Here is a 9,711-nt window from a genome sequence, read left to right on the forward strand (position 1 = left end):
CAAGAGGACAAAAACCAGAACAGAGGTGTTAGAAAACAGAGCCTTGGTGGTTTTTCAAAATAGAACAATAGGCCCTGTGATTCTACTTCCATGTGGCAGATGCAAATGATGTTGAGGACTTTGGATTTCACAGCATCCTGCAGACAAGCAGGCCCCTCATATAAAAAAGAGGATACCCAATTTGTCGCTCGCGTTGGAGACCCGCTTTGACAGCATCATCACCTTTCCGATGGAGGCCATGACTGGCAGTGAGGCCCAGAAGTCTGAGAAACTGAACCCCCTCCAGTAGGTGACCAAGGAAGTAGATAGATCTATTTGCTAGATGATCTTCCTCGGCAGATTTAATTCACCTGGATTGAATGGCATGTTGCACGAGTCAGACCAGCATTTGATGCTTCCTAGATCAGCTGGGACAGATGCAGCGGCTGCTAGGCTCTCATTGGGATGTGGTTGCACCAAACAGCATAATGGGGAATAATGTGCAAAGTGGAAAATAGGGTTTATATGGCATAAATAGATCAGAGCTGTATATTAGGGACAAATCTGGGTCCAACACTGGCTTGACAGCACTCCAACTTTAAATGAGAAAGGAGATGAAAGGATACTGTTGAGAACTACACATTGATTACTGACATGAAGGCAATCGGTGAGCCAGGAATGGTGAGCTTTACGCCACAAGCGGAAATCTTGATGAACAGAACGTGAGCCAACCCCGAAGGTCTGTGATATGTCCAGAGACATCCCCTGACCTCTTGTGGGAGTTAGGGCCAGAAGATCACATCATTGCTCAGGGAGAAGTAGCAACAAATCCATATTGGAGTGACCAGTACGGAATCCAAACTGATGATTAGAGATCAGGTCATTTGGAGAAGAAGAAATTGACTTGGTGGCAGCTGTGAAGATGTATTCCATGGCTTTGTTTACAGGTGGAGGTAGGGTTATTGGCCTGCAGTTGAGTGCAGTATCTGTTCTGTGTATCTGTTTATAAAACCTTTGTGTCTATGGGAATGATAATAGCTATTTTATGAGCAGATGGGATATGACCCAAGGTGAAGGACAAGCCGAAGAGTGCAGGTATAGAAGGAAAAGCAGCAGAGCATGATTTGAGAATGTGGGCGCTGGTGCCACCTGGGCTTTTTGCAGAGACGGGTCTGCAGCTGATCAGAATTTCTCTACCTTCTCTGGTGAAAAGAGGAGGTGTAAAGTGGAGCCAATGAGGAATGCGTTTACACACAAGCTTTGGAGGTGAAAAACGGAATTCAGAAATGCCTTGTAGCAAGTATAGAGTCTCGGGTGCAGCCATTTCTGTTCTAAGAAGCTGCTTGTGGTACGAGAGGAGATTTATAGTTCTAAATTTCTATTTCTAAAACAAACTACAGAAAATTTTAGAATCGCAACTATTTTTGCAACATGTACCAAAATTTCACACATCATGCACCGCTTTGCAGAACAATAAAAATTAGAATTCTATTTTATTTTTACAACAAAATTAATGTAAAAAGTTTAAGCTAGTCATTTAATTAATAATATAAATAATTATGGCTAACACTTTAAATTATTATTATAAATTAAAATTTCGGCAAGTTATGCGCTCAGACTATGGATGTGAATATGAGATATGGCAATGTGTTCGTCCTAATTAGTCGGTTAAGTCCTTTCCTTCAATCTAATAAACGTGCCAACTATGTAGAAAGGGGACCGAAGGCTTCTCGTTTGTTTGATATAAAAAGCAATATCAAAAGTGTGCTTTTTTTGACAGCTGTCACTTTTTCTTTAATCAAAGATTGCTTTAAAATCCATCTGTGGTATGAGTATTAATATTGAATGTTTACCTTAATCTATCCTTAATTCTCATAATCCACGTGAAACAGATGCTATTACAACCATTTTGAATTATATTGCATTGATTCAGGTTAAAAAGGGGTTGTGGTTTTAATTTTCTATGTTGTTGTACTTTAAATATATCTGATCTTGATTTCAGTTTAAAAATAAAATAAAATAAAATGTTATGCTGACTTTTATCTATATTTGCTGTGCTTTGGAATCTGTCTGCTCTAGTTTCATATCTGTTGTCAATATATTTGAAATCACGTGTACCCGTTTTGAATCCACTGCATTGTGCTTCAACTTTAAATCCATCTTTGCTGGTCTTAAAATACATGTGTACCAGTCCTCCAAACATAATCCGCGATCACTTGTGTATCAATTTAGCTTTGGTGTTGGTGTGTAATTATTTTGGATCTTATGTGTGCTTTTTCCACCCATTTGTGCTTTTGTGTCTGTCCATTTTTGGGTTCCCATTTATGCGTCTGACTTTAAATCCATCTTCACTTCGATTCAAATAATTGTCAACACTTTTCAGCGCACTTAGCCCATTCTATGCCCAAACGTTAAAAACGCTCTCACTGATGACAGTCTTGCCATCAATTTTGAGTCAAATCAAAACAGTGCAGTCACATCCTCAAGGCTTTACTCCAGCCACGACTTTAATAAAAATAATAATAAAAAATCCTGACATTCCCAGGAGTATATACGATTACACTTAAAACTTCATCGTTTACATTTGCCCGTCTTCGAGTCTGCTCAATGATTGTTGTAATTTTGTTACAAATGTGTTATTAATTATGGATATTTAACACTCAAAGGAAGCTTATTTAAGAAATGCAAAAATAAAAGCCAAAAAGGCAAAAAGAACTGAATGTTTCATGTTTTGAAGTGTACGACGAATAAAAGTTGTGTGACTTCATTTTTTTTTTAAAGCACATCACAGGGCTTATGGAATTGAGTGAAGTGGATAATTCATTGATAAAAAATAAACTAAGAACAAGGGAAGGTGTAAGATAAGGGAGTGAGAAAAGAGTTGTGGTTAGGGTGGTTTTTAAGAAGGATGAGGAAAGGGAAAAACAAAGGAGGTTGTGAGGAAGGAAAGGAAATTGGTGAGGCATATGAGGGGCAAAGGGGGTATAACAATATATAATATTAGATTGGGATGATCCACATTCAACCAAGATATTGTGCTTAATGCAACTCTAATGTAAAGTGACAAACAGGATGTATAGGTATGGACACAAAATGTAAACACCAGTGTGAAGTAGCTTAATAGGTGTTGGGCCACCACGTGACATAAACCTGGCATAGAGTCCACCAGCGTCTGCAATTCTGCAGGAGTGATGCGACGCCATTCTTCCATGAGAAAGTCAATCAACTCACACCTGGTTGATGTAGGTGGAAAAAGCTGTCTCAGGCGTCGTTCCAGAATATCCCATAAATTCTCGATTGTGTTCATATCTGGTAAGGCCATGACTTATGGATAACATCAGTGTCATGCTCATCAAACCATTGGGCGACCATATGTGCTCTGTGGGTGGGGGAATTCGGGGTGGGGGAAAGGGGAGGTGTTTTCCTCCTGCAGCCAAGCGAGCCATCATTATAGGCAACCAGAGCTGCGCAGCATTTTTATACATGACCCTAAGCATGCTGGGAAGTTATTTGCTTCATTAACACATTGGCCACACCTGTGTGGAAGCTGTTGCTTGGTGTCCCTCATTTACCCAGGTATTTCCATTTTATTTTTTGCCCAATACCTGTATGTTGTAACGGTGGACCGTGTGGTGGACAAGTGATCAAATCTTCCATTCAGATGATCACCAATTTAGCCACGGATTGTCCTATGAGATAATACGCCACATACCGCAAAAGCTAAACAGATCTTTTCTTCGGTTTCCGACATAGAGAACCTCCAATAATATCTGTCTCTCAGTCATTTCCCAGTTTTAAAAGGACAGGGGCCAAGCATGAACCCCAGGAAAATGTACTGCAATTTGAATCCTCCTAGCAAGGTCTACACTAAATTTCCAACGGCAGAGATTTTAACTCACGTCGCTCCTTTAATTACTAAATCCCGAAATGGCCAAAAGGCCAAAACATTAAAAACACTCGTTATGGATTGTCCCACGAGACCACACACCATCCACTAAGCTGTATCCGTGGATGAAAGCTGTCGCCTCCCCTCCGCCCCTCCAACTCCCTCCATCAGCTGCCGACCAGTTTCATCATTTGCTGGCGAGTCATCAGCGACAGCACAGACAGAAACACATACCACCAAAGCATGTACTACATGCAATGTCAATAGCAGTCATCATATAAATATCAAGACCTAATCACATCTCTCATCCATTATTGGAGGGAAAAACCAATCACCTATCACCTCATCAACTATCCCCCAGTGGTTAGGATCTTTATCATTAACCCACCCGCTCTTCCACCAAAGAAAGCTGCATAAAGCAGCCAAGAAAAGCCACACAAGGTAAGCCATTTGCTGTTTCATCCCCTATCTGCTTTCCTCTGCAGTTGCAGACATTCACAAGTAGCACATGCATGAAAATCCCAATGCAACATGCCCCCACCAGCCATGGACCGGTTTCATCACTTATTGGTGAGTCACCAACAACAGCCTAGCTAGAAATGTGCACCACCAAGGCTTCCAAACATGTAACATGTGCAATGCCAAGAGCAGTCATGTAAATATCATTAAACCTAGTCATCACACATAATTAGAGCGAACAACAAATCAGCTCTCACCTAATCAATTGTGCCCATGTGTGATGTGCCTCGTTAGTAGTGTGTGTGTATGTGTGTGTGTATGTGTATATATATATATATACATATATACATATATATATATATATATATATATATATATATATATATATATATATATATATATATATATATATATCTTCTATAATAATAAAAGGCTGTGTCCATCCGGCTGTCCGGCTCTCTCCTCCATAACTCCAAAACCATGAAACCTTGTGGCCCCAAACTTTGCATGCAGACACCTGGACCTCCAACAGATTGCAGGGATGAAAACTGGGTGTTTGGGTGTGTTATAACATCCTTTTTGAAGATTATTAACGAGGTGCTCATAAGAAGAAGAAAAAACGATGTGGTGGTGTACCAATATGGTGGGCCGCCAACTTTGTCAGCCCACTGCACCTCGCTGGGGTCTTAAGCCACCATTTTGTTTCGGCCTACTCAAATGTGCCTTGCCTTGGAAACACGATCAATTATCATTACATAATTGAAGCATATCATCAAAATCTGGATTCGGATATGAGGATTGGATGCTGTAGACTAAATAATGTCCAAATCTGTAGTGAAATCTGACAAATTTTACCATATCTTGTGATTTTATAACTAAGTGTATATATGCATTTATTTAAGTAAGGCTGGGATTCTCGTTCTGGTGTTGGTTTTTTTTTATTTAACTTAATAATCGTTTTTAACTTAATTCCTACTTCCATGAGACTGCTCGGAGACACGTTTGTTGAATGAAACGTTTTTAGCAAAGAACACTATTTTAGTAGTTGGGGCAGCTGTTACTTACTGTTAGAGTCAATTCTGAAGTTGGAATTTTGAAGATCGGTTCGGATTAAGGGTTTGTGGAGCTTATCGCATTTTGGTTTTTAACCGTGTGCGGAAATGAAATAAAGGGGTGGAGTTGGGGGTTGTGGGGGGTAGGACCAGTTGCAACTGCCAAACCAGAAAGCATCTGAAAATGCAAAGCCCGTCCGTGCCCATTTGTATTCAGACATCTTCTTCTTCTTCCTCCGTATGCTCAAAATAACGAAAATAGTTTTTTAAAATGAAAATTGATGATTTTATGCAGCCTTGACCTTTGAGCTTTATATCTAAAAAAAACACATGCACAAGGGGACACACAAACATTCATGCATACAGGGACATACACACACACACACACGGGGACACCATTCAAAGACATGGAAAGTTACGAGGGGGCGGCAATTTGACATCTCGCCCTGAGCATCATTTTTCCTCCATACGTCACTGCTCCAGTGTACTTGCGATCTGTTTTTTTAAATCCCATCTAGATGATGGACCTAGATTGCGTATATCATATTCCCGTCAGGAAGAGACTCATTGTTACCCAGCAATGCCGGGTACTTTTGCTAACGTCTATTTTTTACTTTTCATATACATATACATACACACATGTTGTCATAGGCATGACGTCATGACCACCCACAAGTCATAGTCTGATGATTGACCCAAAAGGCAGTTGGCACACCCCTGTCATGGAGCTGGTTATGGCTAGGATTCCAAGCATTTGGAGTAAAGATGTCCTTTAGCCAGATATTAAGGAAATAGGACTCATGACACAATGTTGATACTACAAAACTAACTCCTTATCTACAATTTCCACACTTTCACAAAATTATCCAGATTAACTTAAACATGTCCATAACTAAGCAAATACCAAAGCATAGTTCACCAAAATGTGTCAGCGCAATCTGTATTCTGAAACCTGGTCAATAGTCACAGTTTGTGAATGTGTTGAGATGTTGAATCAAGCACGTAGTGATTGACTTGATGGTGCAGTAAGTATTATAGTCAGGTGAAACTAATTTATAGCAACAGCAATTGTGAAGCACAAGACAAATAATCAGCAGCAGTAGACGTTGTTATAAGTTCTGCGTAGCACAGTGACCATAAAAACGGTGCTTTGTTTAGTGTCTCCTTGCAAAGCGTACGGTACTCATTTGGATTGATGACATTGGCCTTGCCATAGAGAATCACTCCTCCTTATTCCAATCTCCACTGTCCCAGATTATACATTGGGCTCATGTTCTTTCTCAGGCTGAAACAGCATTTGTGCTTATGGCCTCTTTTCCACATTCATACCAATCTTGTGTTATGTGTTACCAACATATCCGATGGATATCCACATATCCAATGGATATATGTTGGTAATGATGCATGACCTCTTTTTCATTGCAGGAAATGACCTTCTAACTCATCTAAGGTGTCAGATGTCCATCCATCATCACTATTTGTCTGCTTTTCACCCCTCAGCCCAATGGGCTGAGGGGTATTGTCGTCACGGGCGTCGTCCGGGCGGGCGGGCGTCCGTCAACTTTTGGTTTCCGTCAATTTCAAGGAGAACGGCCTGTCCGATTAAATCCATTTTTGCCGTGTGTGTTGGGGTTGAGTAGAGGAAGGTTCCTTTCGAAAAGGGGCGTGCTGCGATTTTCAATATGGCCGCCACGGCAGCCATCTTAAAATTGGTTTCCGTCAATTTCGAGCAGAACGGCTTGTCCGATTAAATTCATTTTTGCAGTGTGTGCTGCGGTTGAGTAGAGGAAGGTTCCTTTCAAAAATGGGCGTGCTGCGATTTTCAATATGGCCGCCACGGCAGCCATCTTGAAATTGGTTTCCGTCAATTTCAAGCAGAACGGCTTGTCCGATTAAATCCATTTTTGCAGTGTGTGTTGGGGTTGAGTAGAGGAAGGTGCCTTTCGAAAATGGGCGTACTGCGATTTTCAATATGGCCGCCACGGTAGCCATCTTGAAATTGGTTTCCGTCAATTTCGAGCAGAACGGCTTGTCCGATTAAATCCATGTTTGCAGTGTGTGTTGGGGTTGAGTAGAGGAACGTTCATGGGCACGCTGCGATTTTCAATATGGCCGCCACGGCAGCCATCTTGAAATTGGTTTCCGTCAATTTTGAGCAGAACAACTTGTCCGATTAAATCCATTTTTGCAGTGTGTTGGGGTTGAGTAGAGGAAGGTTCATGGGCGCGAAATGGGTTAATGGGTTCATGGGCGAAATTTTCATTACTTGCAGTTCCTACTCGGTATACAACTTCGCTTCAAATAACAAATTATCATGAATGCTTCCTTTCACCATGCATGGGCTGAGGGGTTACGCCCGCTTTGCGGTGCTATTTATTTTAACATGCTGTTGCCAAAGCGAAATGTATAAGTCAAATAGTCTCTTCATCTTTTCAGCATTAAATGCAACTTGGATGCAAATCGGATGCACAAGAATATAGGAAATACGAGGCATATCGAAATAGGAAATATTGTGATGTAGGAAATATAGGAAATAATACTGTGAGTTGTTGAATTGCTGCCATTTCCTATTAATACAAGTGATCGGAGGCAGTGGATAACACACACATATACACACACACATGTACACACACACACATACACACACACACAAATGGACGCTACTACTTTCAGCAACAGATGCAAAAATCTGGTGTAATTTATTTTGTGGTCGTTGAACCAAACAAACGATATGTTTGTAACAGCCCTCACAGCTACCACATCTCCATTTCAAGCTCCACTCCCCTCCTCGCTCCCCAACATGATGAATAGAAAATATCATTTGAAAAGTTTATTTTAAACTTACCCTGTGCATTCATTTAGTCCGAAAATATGACCGTCCCATCTGGTGTTCCGAGCAACCAAACCAGATACAGTGCCTTCCTCAGGGGAGTCTGCCTGGTTCATCTGGCTCACATGTAATGAATTAAATATTTCTGGCACAAGCTTTATGTACTTTAATGTCATGAAGATGTCCTTTGTTGAAGAGTTGTTAGCCATCACTTTGTTGGTAATGATGCAGGACATTGTCCTCCCAATTGCAGACATCAATTAAATAAACCACCACGGCTGCCATGTTCATAGAATACACTCCCACAAGGTTCAAAGTCCATTCACTGGTAGCGATGGTCAAGGGTTTGGGTAGCACGTGCCCGTCTACAATTCTTTGGGTCTTGCACCAGTCAAAGTCGTCAGGACTCTGCAATCCAGGCAACTGCAATATCTCAGCCCTTTTGGCAAGTTGAGAAAGTTTTCCAACTCTGTCGTTGTGCCAAAGCACACCCCTTTCCCACAGGTACTTTTCGAAGTATGTTTGGCTTATTTTAGAATCTTTGTAAACCATTTTAGGTGACATTCCTTATCATTCATGCACAATGCCCCCGATGACCGCTGTTTCTTGGGGGTGTCTGTGCATGTGCGCCAAGCTTTCTTGGGCTGATTACGTCATTTTGAAAGTTTCGTAATTGGAAATGATTTTTCTGATCAGGAAGATAAACCTTTCCAATGCTATCCTCTCCCACATTTTAACAGGTATCCCTGGGTATTATTTCTGTTTCTTCGATGTTATGTGGTTGTTTTGAAACAGTCTTGGTCAAGTTCAATTAAATGAGTAAAAGCTGTGCCCTAACCAAGGCACTTTGGTGCTGTAATGAATTAATGTAAATTTACTTCTAATGTGCTGACGTCAGTTCCGGCCAGTTGAGTAATGGCGTCAGACCAAGAGGCGTTTGAGCGTAGAGCTTACTTGCTTCTTTTGTAATCCATAATCTAACAGAGGTCTTATGGTTTCCGTTCCTTTTTCTGCTGATACACAACATATTTGGTTCATCTATCTAATGCTTCAGGAACAAGTAGTATCTGCATCTGCAGATCCTCACAGAAAGTACCTTCTCATTGGAAGAAAGTAAAAGGTGGCAGTAAAAACAAAGAGGCGCTTTTCCAGTTATTCTTCAAAGCATGGCAACGAACTGAGATAGAAGCATGACACGACCGACCCACCGAGTGTGCTCCCAAGTTCCCTCTCTCACTTGTGATCATGAAGAAGCTGATACAAGAATATTGCTTCACGTGATGCATGCAAGTTCCTTACACGCAAATGTCGTCATACACAGCACTGACACCGACGTTGCCATCATCACCATCAGTGTATCGAAAGACATTCTGGCCTGCTATTTTCTACCAGACATAAAAATTGAACTTGGGTTATTGATCTGGGAATTATTTGAGATACTCTGGGCAATTGTTGCGAGCAATCGAATTGGTCTCCACATCTTCACAGGATGTGATTCCACGAGC

Source organism: Myxine glutinosa, chromosome 1 (assembly GCF_964187855.1).
Source record: "Myxine glutinosa chromosome 1, kmMyxGlut1.1, whole genome shotgun sequence".
Taxonomy (NCBI): Eukaryota; Metazoa; Chordata; class Myxini; order Myxiniformes; family Myxinidae; genus Myxine; species Myxine glutinosa.